The sequence below is a fragment of the Balaenoptera borealis genome (genome assembly GCF_965194805.1).
Source record: "Balaenoptera borealis genome assembly, chromosome: 4".
Lineage (NCBI taxonomy): Eukaryota > Metazoa > Chordata > Mammalia > Artiodactyla > Balaenopteridae > Balaenoptera > Balaenoptera borealis.
Genome location: NC_138861.1, coordinates 1,372,486 through 1,383,531, shown reverse-complemented (window position 1 = coordinate 1,383,531; position 11,046 = coordinate 1,372,486). Strand labels below are relative to the sequence as shown.

The window sequence follows — 11,046 nt, the reverse complement described above, 5'->3', positions numbered from 1 at the left end:
ATATGAGTCGTGTTCAAATCACATAAATGTGTATCATTCCATGACAGATTGTTCAAGCCCAAATGTTTGCAAGGAAAACCAAAAATCTGTGGTTAAATAGACCAACATTTATTGAAGGAATCATCTCCACATTCTATCACTAATTGTTTTCCTTTGTTCTCATCAGCTCCCCAAGATTATTATTATCAAAAACTTTCACCCCTTTGGAACTTCCCTAACTTTTGACCTGAGACATGATATTTTTATTCCAGTCATTGAAAACTTACTGGTGAATGCTAATTTGGGGATTCATCTAAAGTTAGTTGTAAGTTTTTAAGATTCTAAATAAATCCTTGACCCTAAACAGCACAGGTTTTCTTGGCAGCAAATCTACTAAAGGCCTATAAAAGGAAATAAATCAAAACAGAATGAGGACATATGCATATTTAAAAGTCTTAATCTCTCTCTTGGTAATATTGAAGAATTATAAAAGACAGCACATTTCCAGTAACATTTAAAAAGAAAAGATGTTTCTCTCACTTCTGAACGTTTTTTCATCCACGTCTTCTGCCTTTTAGAAATTTCGACTTTTCTATAGAATCTTCCAATTCGTTTTGCTCATTAGATTTCTTCTTTGACTCTTAACCATTTTTCCTGTGATTTAAACTCATTGAGAAAGTTTTTAGTGCTTGCTTAACTAAACATGTCAGTTTTGTTATCTAAAGTTTCTGAAACTGTTTAAGATTCTATATTTCTAAATTCCAGATTCGGAATCACAGTTCGAGTGAAAATTTGAAAGGTTTTTAGATTCAACAAATATTTACCGAACAACTACCGTGTTCAAGGTCTTTTGTCTAATGTCACAGATGCAGATAGAATAATAGTCACTCAAGAAGCTTATAATGTATGTAGTTGGGGCAGTTCACCTGAAATCCAAGTCGGAACAGGCTAACTGCCATTATACAGGGGTTTTAAAATGGTTGAGAGGATCAGAAAAGACACAGTTGAAGGGGGTGAAATTTGAGCTGGTGGTCGTTAGGCATAAGTCGAGTTGACATGGCGTCTGGGAGGGAGGAGGAGGTGCAGAGGATTCCTGAGGATGGCTGGAGTGTGAGTAATGTCTCAGGAGAGGAGAATGACGGGGACACGTTGGTAGCTGAGCATAACCGGGTTATCGGACATTCACTGGGGATCAGAGCGATATAAAGCTAGAAAAGGAAGAAGAGACCACCTTGGAGAGGACTTTCATGTGTGATTGCACGCACTCAAAGAGGCGAGTGAGTGTCCTTAAGAAGAGACCTGGTACCTAAAAATAATAATTGGGCAACGGCGTTTACAGTGGATTATTGCAGAAAGCCCTGCAGGTAAGAAAGCAATTTAGGAAGATTTGCAATAAACATTGTGGTTTAAGTAGAATTGAAAGGCCCCGTGGACTTTTCAATTGTGTGGACACGGCTCCAAATGTCATAAATGATCAAAGGCTTGTGCTTCGGTGAATGAGCAAATAGAGGCATCTTTGAAAGAGCCAGAGGTCAGAAGGGGAGCGAGCTCCGAGGGCCAAGGCCGCCTCCTCTCTGGTCCTGTGAACTTCGTGCGCAGCAGACAACGTCTGACTTTCTGTTTAACCTCAGGCTCCAGCCTGGGAGCGCGGACGTCTGCCCTGCAGGTGGAAGGAGGGAGTCATTCCACAGCCACGAGGGCTAAACCCCGCAAGGACAGGTAGAAGCGAGGGGTAGAGTACGGAGGGGAGAGACGCATAGTGAGAAACTCATCCTGGGGAGGTGCGTGTGAGCGGGGGTGGGAAGAGCGACCCTAGAATTGCACAGCAACTGAAAAGGAAAAGGCAAAGTCGCATGGGGTGAAAAATCAAATGAGTCTGTCGTGGAGGCCGAGACACAGGATGAGAAGACCTAGGAGAAGACTTCCGGCCTGCAGGTGAGGAAGCGATGGGCACCTAGTAAGCGGAGTCTCGGAAGACAAGCAGAGAAGACGGGTCGCAAGGAGGGGCCGGGAAGGGTGGGTGGTGGGACGGCTGCAGCCTTGGGTGCCGATGCCTCCCGAGTGACGTGACCGCAGAGGAGAGAAGACACCGGGCGACAGCTTGGAGGGACACAGGGAGCAAGGACCACGTGGACCCATTTATTGGACGGAAATACCTGCTCGGGCGGGAAAGCGAGTAAAGTAGGGTACAAGGTCCCTCTGGGGCTGGGGATTCATGTGAAAGGTTTTTAAGGGTGTTACGAGAAGCACCGATCTAGGGACTACACTGAAGATGTATGCTACTTCCTACTTGGATCATTATTATTTTTCTACTTAATTGTTGTTCCAGGCGTCTGATTGTGATCAAAATAGAAATAACTAATTTTTAAAATGAATCCCAATAGTGAAGGGATTATGTGTATTTACTGATAAAACTCTTGTTTTTTTGCCTTTTGGTGATTTTGGCCAGAATTGAAAATTAATTTTCACTTCAGTTTGCTTTGCGGGTGTGCTCTTTGTGGGTATATGTACTTACTTCGTTCTTAGAACGGATGGAGTCACATATTAGCAAGAGTAAAACAATTAGCCATATACTGTAATTATCCATTTAAATATGTGGTCTATATATATGGGTGTCCAAGTACTATGTCACTTTATACATATAAAACCACACAATATATGATAACTATCAATTTAAGTTATATATACTCAATAAAAATCAGTTTTTCCTCCAAAATCTTTTAATTGCTATGATCAAAACTATCATGACTGCTTAGCTACTTGTCAGGAAATGCTATTAGAAATGTTAGAGATATTTTACTAAGAAGGCTTTAAAATCTGGACATCTGAAGTTGCTACACACACACACACACACACACATATCCACACACACACACCCACACACACACACACACACACAGTTTCTTAAAATTTGATGAGAATTATATATTAAATCAGATCTAAAATAATTTCGTTCCTTAACCTTTGACCTGCAAATGCTCTGATACTCTTGCACTTTCCAAACATAATATTTAAACTTGAAAGTAAAGAACAATTAAACCATTAATTTAAAGAATCAGTGGGGGGAATTCCCTGGCTGCGAGACACGCCCCAAACCCCAAAAAAGTTTATTAAAGAATCAGTACAAATAATTTTTGTTCATGTTGCCAAATATCCAGTTCCCTTCAACTTCTTAACTCCCGATATTCTACATCCCCCGGCTTCCTTGTATCTCAGTGGAACAGTGTGGTAAGTTTGGGCCCACGTTACAAGAAAAGTAGCACCCTCCTGCATCCCCAGGCCCAGCCATAAAGCGTCCTGCGTGATCACTTGTGATCACCAATTAAGAAAATTGGTGACTTAAATTTCACCAGTTTATAAAGTCAGAGAATATTAGAGTTGAATAGAAACTTGAGCACTCCATCTCTTAGTTAATAACTGAATCTCTCCGTAATGTTACAACACGTGATCAGAGAAAGCCCTTCACTACCAGAAGGGTTCCTTCACAGGGAGAATCGCTGCCTGCCAAAGTGGTTTATTTGTAGTTTATTTGCAGGAGGCAGTTACATTTGTTAAAAAAAAAAAAAAAAAATCTTCCTTGGGTTAAACCTAAACTTTGCCTAAATTTTACACCTGTGATTTTGGGAACAGCTGAGGGGAAGTCTAATCCATCTTTCATGTAACAACTGTTAGTCTGTCTGATGACAGCTATACTGTGTCACTGACGTCTTCTGTTCTCCAGGCTAAATAGCCCCTTTTTTTGAACGTATTTCTCTTAAAACATTATCCGTTATCTCACCTCACCAGGCACACTCCTGTCTGCAAGTCAGCTTGCAAGTGGAAGTTTCTAGAATGTGATGCAAAACTCCAAGTGTGGTTTGACTCAGGCAAAGCTTTATTGGGAGTTCCTCTGGGCACTGCTAGAGGTGTAGCCCTGTCTTTCTCGGAAAGTACATTAAAAGGAGGAACACTGAGCTTTCAATCAACTCAAGCGTGTACTGATAAACCACGTGTCTTCCTTCTAACACTTATGAAGTTGAGCTGCTGACCTGAGAATGCAAAATACTGTAGCTAGTACATTCCAATTTCATAGATCTAACAAATTGTACTACACTATTGAATATTTTTGCTCCATCTTTGATAACTAATAAAAGGGTCATCAACTTTGGCCTGTGGGCCAAAGCCAGCTCCCTGCCTGTCCTGTGAACAATGTTTCATTGAAACACAACCATGTTCATTTTCTAGTGCATCGCCTATGGCTGCTTTCACACTGTAAGAGAAACTCAGCAAAGTTGAGTACTTTTGACAAAGACTCTGACCCACAGAACATGAAATATTTACTATCTTGCCATTTATAGAAAATATTTTCCCAAAGCTGAGCTAGTACATCAACCGTCCCTTCTTTCCTGAAGATTTAGTGAGAATATGTTCATGTCCTCATGAAGACTGTGGATTAAAATGTTGGAAGGAGTAAGACCATGAGAGGAAAGAATCCAACTGAACAGACAGAAATCGTTATTTTTGTATTAATCCATTTAGCCTTGTGTGTTCTCAAGTAATGAAACTGTCTTTCAGCCGCATTTCCTGCTGTGCTGAGGAAGGCCTTGCTGGAGTCCAAGTGTGCTCTCTGCACACTCACAAGCGTCCCAGTAACACTCTCTGGTCCTGGGATTGCCCGAGTTGAAGGGCTTCTCACTCAGCCCATGTTTGCTCTTAGAAGTCACCATTTTTCTTTCTACGTACCTGTACCAGCTCCTTTTCCCCACAAATATATTTCTCAGAAAACTAGTCCTGTAGAACATTGGATCAAGTGCTCCAAAGTCAAATAATTTGCTGAAATTTTGCATCCTATATACTTTCTTTGGAGACGCGATATACACTAGCCTCTTACAGGGTCTGAGAGATTCTACAGTAAATATACAGTATCTGTTTAGGAGGCATCAATCCATTCCTTCCCCACATTATTTGACCATAGCATGCTCTTTCCTTCTTTTAATGTTATCCAGAAACTTTAGTAGAAGAAACTTCAGAAAAATTTATAAATTCCCTGTTGAAGAATGTAAACCCAGTTACCTTCAGATGTTGAAAGACTGTTTCCTGAGAGCTTTAGAAGTGGGTGGGAAATAGGCAGGAATAGTTTGGAGCATGAAAACAGCTCAGAACATGTAAATAATAAGATAGTTCTATTTTAAGAATGAATGTTGATTTTGCTATTTACCCAAATTTACTAGGTTGAAGTGGTATTTGTTGTACTGACATGAGAGTGAATAATATCCTCAATTTTATGAAGAGTTAACTATTCATTTTTCATAGAAATAGCAATAGGCATGAACAAAAGGGGTGAAGCAGGAGAAATATGAAAACGTTCCATGCGGGCTGGAGTTATTTCTAACTTACTTGTGAGTCGACAGCTCATTACCTTGCAGGCAATAGGTACTCATTCAATTGTCTTCGAAGTGTTGCAGTGTTGCGTCTGCACATCCCAGGGCACTGCATCCTGGAGCTTGTCTGCGGGAGGTCACATCTTATCACCTCCTCTTGTTTGCTGGGTGAGCTTTGGCAAGTCATTGGACCCATCTGACCTGAATGTCCTGACCAACAAAATAACCTCATAGGGTTTAGTGTGGACTAAATCACTACAAAACCCAGTGCCTGTAATGGTAACTAAACATTACTATACTTTATCATCCAAATTTTAAATTTTCAATCATATTCCTACTCTGTGAAGACAGAGCATTCAAACATCATTACCGATCACATCTGGGGGGAGCATTATGATTCCTCAAAAGCCTAGTTTCCTGTACAGACTATTGTGTTACGAATTCTTCTCCTGAAAGTCGCCAAACCTACCATCGAGAAGCTTCAGTAGGGAAGAGTTTCTTTTATTTTTTTCTTTATTTTTTTTAATCATCAAACTTTTGATATTTTTTTCCATCTACTTCTCAGTTCTTATAACAGGCATCCATGTTCCCACATTTCAGAATAAACAATAATCAAAATCAATATTTAGTTGTACTGTTTCCCAGATATTGCTAAAGGCTATTTTACCATGCCGTCCTTAGCCCCGTCCTTCCACAGGGTAACAGCTACCTTAAGTTCATATACAGACGTAACTTGTTTTATTGCACTTCACTTTATTACACTTTACCGATACTGCATTTTTTTACATTGAATGTTTGTGGCAACCTTGCATCGAGCAAGTCTGTTGGTGCCATTTTCTTCTAACAGTATTTGCTCACTTCATGTCTGTGTCACCTTTCGGTAATTCTCACAATATTTCAAACTTTTTCATCATTACTATATTTGTTATGGTGATCTGTGATTAGTGATCTTTACTTAGTATTGTAATTGTTTTGGGTGGGGCACCATGAACCACTCCCATATAAGACTGTGAACCTAATCAATAAATGTCGTGTGTATTCTGACTGCTCCACAGATCAACCATTCCCCCGTCTCCCTCCCCATCCTCAGGCCTCCCTGTTCCCTAAGACGTAACAATATTGGAATTAGGACAATTAATAACCTCTAAATGTTCAAGTGAAAGGAAGAGCCCCATGTCTCTCAATTCAGATCGAAAGCTAGACAAGATTAAGCTTAGTGAGGAAGGCCTGTGGAAAGCCAAGACAGGCCAAAAGCTGGACCTCTTGCACCAAACAGTTAGCCAAGTTGTGAAGGCAAAGGAAAAGTTTTTCAAGGAAATTAAAAGTGCTGTTCCGGTGAACACACGAATGATAAGAAAGCAAAACAGCCTTATTGCTGATACACAGGAAGTTTGAGTGACCTGGATAGAAGATCAAACCAGACACAATATTCCCTTAAGCCAAAACCCAATCCCGGAGCCAGGCCCTAACTCTCTTCAATTCTGTGAAGGCTGAGCGAGGTAAGGGAGCTGCAGAAGAAAAGTGTGAAGCCAGCAGAGGTTGGTTCATGAGGTTTAAGGAAAGAAACCACCTCCATAATGTAAAAGTGAAGAGTGAAGCAGCAAGTGCTGATGTAGAAGCTGCAGCAAATTATTTAGAAGATCTAGCTAAGATAACTAATGAAGGTGACTACACTAAACAACACATTTTCAATGGCGATGAAACAGCCTTATATTGGAAGTAGATGCCATCTAGGACTTTCATAGCTAAAGAGGAGAAGTCAAGACCTGGCTTTAAAGCTTCAAAAGGACAGCCTGCCTCTCTTGTTAGGGGCTAAAACAGCTGGTGACTTGCAGTTGAAGCCAGTGCTCATTTACCAACTGAAAATCCTAGGGCCCTTGAAAATTATGCTAAATCTACTCTGCCTGTGCTCTATACATGGCACAACAAAGCCCAGATGACAACACATCTGTTTACAACATGGTTTACTGAATATTTTAAGCCCACGGTTGAGAACTTCTGCTCAGAAAAAGAAGATTCCTTTCCAAATATTACTGCTCATTGACGATGCACCTGGTCACCCAGGAGCTCTGATGGAGATGCACAATGAGATGAATGTCGTTTTCATGGCTGCTGACCCAACATCCGTCCTGCAGCTCATGGATTAAGGAGCAATTTTGACTTTCAAGTCTTATTACTTAAGAAATTTTTGTAAGGTTATGGCTGCCATTGATAGGGATTCCTCTGATGGATCTGAGCAAAATAAGTTGAACACCTTCTGGAAAGGATTTACTATTCTAGACACCTTTTAGAACATTTGTGATTCATGGAAAGAGGTCAAAATATCAACATTAACAGGAGTTTGGAAGAAGTTGATTCCAGCCCTCCTGGATGACTTGGAGGGGTTCAAGACTTCAGTGGAGGGGTTCAAGACTTCAAGAAACAGCAAGAGAACTAGAATTCGAAGTGGAGCCTGAAGATGGGACTGAAATGCCGCAATCTCAGGATAAAACTTAAACAGATGAGAAGCTACTTCTTATGGATGAGCAAAGAAAATGGTTTCTTGAGATGGGACCTAGTCTTGGCGAAGATGACGTGAAGATTGTTGAAATGACAACAAAGGATTTAGAATGTTACATAGACTTCGTTGATAGAGCAGCAGCAAGATTTGAGGGGACTGACCCCAATTTTGAAAGAAAGATCTTCTGTGGGTAAAATGGTATCAAACAGCATTGCGTGCTACGGAGAAATCGCTGGTGAAAGGAAAAGTCAATTGATGCAGCAGACTTTACTGTTTCATTTAAGAAATTGCTGCAGCCTTCACCCACCATCACCCCGATCAGTCAGCAGACACCCATCTAGGCAAGACCCTCCACCAGCAAAAGGATTACCACTCACTAAAGGCTCAGATGATGGCTGGCATTTTTTAGCAATAAAGTATTTTTATCCTAAGGTATTTTTTAGACCTAATGCTATTGCACATGTGATGGAATTGAGACTGGCATAAATATGACTTTTATTTGCCCTGGGAATCCAAAAAATTCCTGTGACTTGCTTTATTTGATTTTTGCTTTACTGCAGTGTCTGGAACCAAACCCAGGATATCTCTGAGGTCTGTCTGTAGGTTCCTCCATTCTGATGTCTATGTGTATTCCACAAGAAATAATTAGCATTGTTTTGACTGTGGGTTTTTTCATTACAAGAATGAATCATACCTTCCTTGCTCTCCTCCCTCTCCCGTCCCCTGTTCAATATACGTCTTAGCGATTTCCCCCTGGGTCCATGGCTATTACTACTAATGTTGATGACCATTATGCGTAGTGTACCTGTGACCATTGGTATTAATACCCATAACACTATCATAGCAAATATTATAACATTTAACTGCTTTGTAATATTTCATCTTAGTAATAAATCCTACTTTATATAAAACCTCCTTTTATTTATTTATGGGCTGTTAGGTTACTTACAGTTTTATACTTTATACTTTACTAAGAATACTGTAATAAAGTAGTTGCTCCTTGTGCACATATAGGACAATTTCACTCAGCCCAGAGTCTAGAATATGTATCCACGTGGAATCTCTGGGCCATTTTACAAGACGGCTGTCTTACTCCTTACTGCTTAGATCCCTTTTGGTCTAGGTTACTTTACGAGATTTCAACATGCCTGAAGCCAAGATATGCTCTCAGTAATTTTTGTATCCCCTATGGTAGAATGTCTGTCACAGAAAAGGCTGCATTCAGTCAGTTTTCTAACTTCTTGGGATAGAATTCAGTGGATAGAATTCAGGGGGCACATGTGTTGCATGGAAAATTTACATCTGTATTTTTCCTAAGGTCTAAATGAAATTGATTATTTACTTTAATCATAAATTGAGGCTTAAAAAAGTAGCATTACCAGGACCTGTGATCTTGTCACCGACAGAAGGCAAAGATATTTTCATATTGCATTACAGCTGTTGCAGATGTCTTAAAATATCTCTAATATTTACCACTACTTTAAAATTATGGTGATTATTAGATCCATCCATATATCTTATTATCTAATGCCTTACTGAGGAAGTATGCATAGTAGAACATCAATATTTTAAAAATATATTTTGGTAAATGTATTTCAATATACTTGAATTCTTTTATCCTCCTCTGCATTTTTATGCTTTATCCTGATAAGGAGATCAAAGGATACACCAGAGGTTAATGGCACAAGAAAGGTGAAGAACGCTGTTAAATATTAGCTCTTAAACCTTCCCTCTGTTTCTTCCACTCCCTGAGAGGCCTTCCTGTAACCTCTCAAAGTACCAGAAATATCATGTCCTCAGAGACGATTTGTTAATTGAAAATGAAGCGATGTCACTTTGATGTTAGCCTGATGTTCACCTGTTTTTGTTGAAGCCCAGATATCCTTGGAGACCACACCTCTTAATGTGTGAGTAGCACCATCCCATAATTCAAAGAATCACATTATAGTTCTCAAGTACAAGCAGAAATCGAAGGAAAACACGAAGACTTGAAAAGATGCATTGTCAGTTTCCTTGGTAACGGCCCTCTTAAGAAAACTGTCTCTCATCTGAATGTCTGTTTCCCCATTTAATGTCTTTCATCTCTCTTTATTCTCATTATTTCAGGTGGATATTATCATGTTCCTGAATTCTTCTACGATTTAGGCTTTTGAATGAAACTATATGGGTGCGTCTGATTACAATGATTCCATTTACATTTTTGAAAGTTTTTATTGAATAACGATATAAAACATTGTGTAAATTTAAGGTGTACAGTGTGTTACTTTGACACATGTACACACTGTAATATGATTGCTGGTTGCAGTGATATTTAGCACATTACATAGTTATAGGACAAAATTACTGTCTATATCCACTACATGGTACGTTACATCTCTATGACTTATCACTACTGGCTACAAGCAGTAATTCCATTTTAAAGAATATCTTTGTCCCCATTCACCACAGGGGATATCTGGCCTTCTTACTGGGTACCACTATAATCTCTACTGCTGATGCTTAAGCCAAACAACAGTATGTGCGTCAGTTTTCCCGGGAGACAGCGTGTAGGAAACCAGCTCAGCCTTTCAGCAACTCCTAATTAGTTTTCATACCATCCCACTGGAAACTTTGGCAAAGATTAAACTCTGATAGCTTAGCAGTGCTTCGTCTGCAGCTGGGACCTCAAGCTTGTGAGGAAGCCCGTCCCAGGATGCATCTCTTCCCTGCGTCCACGTAGCCGCGTGACCCCACACAGTCACACCACGCTGCTTTACCCAGAGTCTCCTCCGTCGTCCTCCATTGAGAGCATCTCCCCATGTGTAGTAGGACTGGGTTCTCCAGAGAAACAGAACCAATAGGATATATTATATATAAATATAGACGATCTATTGATATATGATGTATTAGAAGCTGATTCACGTGGCGAGCTGGAGCCCTGGGAGAGCTGGTGGCGTGAGTCCTCCCGGTCCACGACCAGGTCCAAAGGCAGGTGACACCCGACGGATGTCTCAGATCAGAGACACCTAGTCAGAGAGTGACTTCTTCCTTCCAGAGCCTTTTGTGCTATCCAGGCCTTCAGTGGGTTCCATGGGGGTCAACCCTCTTAGGGAAGGCAAGCTGCCTCACTTCAATTCAATTCAAATGTTAATCTTATCCAAAGACACCCTCAAAAGTACATCCCGAATGATGTTTAACCACACATGCGGGCACCCACCCCACTGCCAC

At 40.4% G+C, this 11,046-nt stretch overlaps 1 long non-coding RNA gene across 1 annotated transcript; it reads right to left on the bottom strand.

Moving 5' to 3' along the window:
* Positions 1 to 421: 421 nt before the first annotated feature.
* Positions 422 to 10,048, bottom strand: LOC309628377. Its single transcript, XR_014244467.1, has 2 exons — positions 2,846 to 10,048; positions 422 to 2,813 (listed from the first exon to the last, which is right to left on the bottom strand). It is a non-coding gene; the product is annotated as an uncharacterized lncRNA (long non-coding RNA).
* Between the last annotated feature and the right edge of the window lie 998 nt (positions 10,049 to 11,046).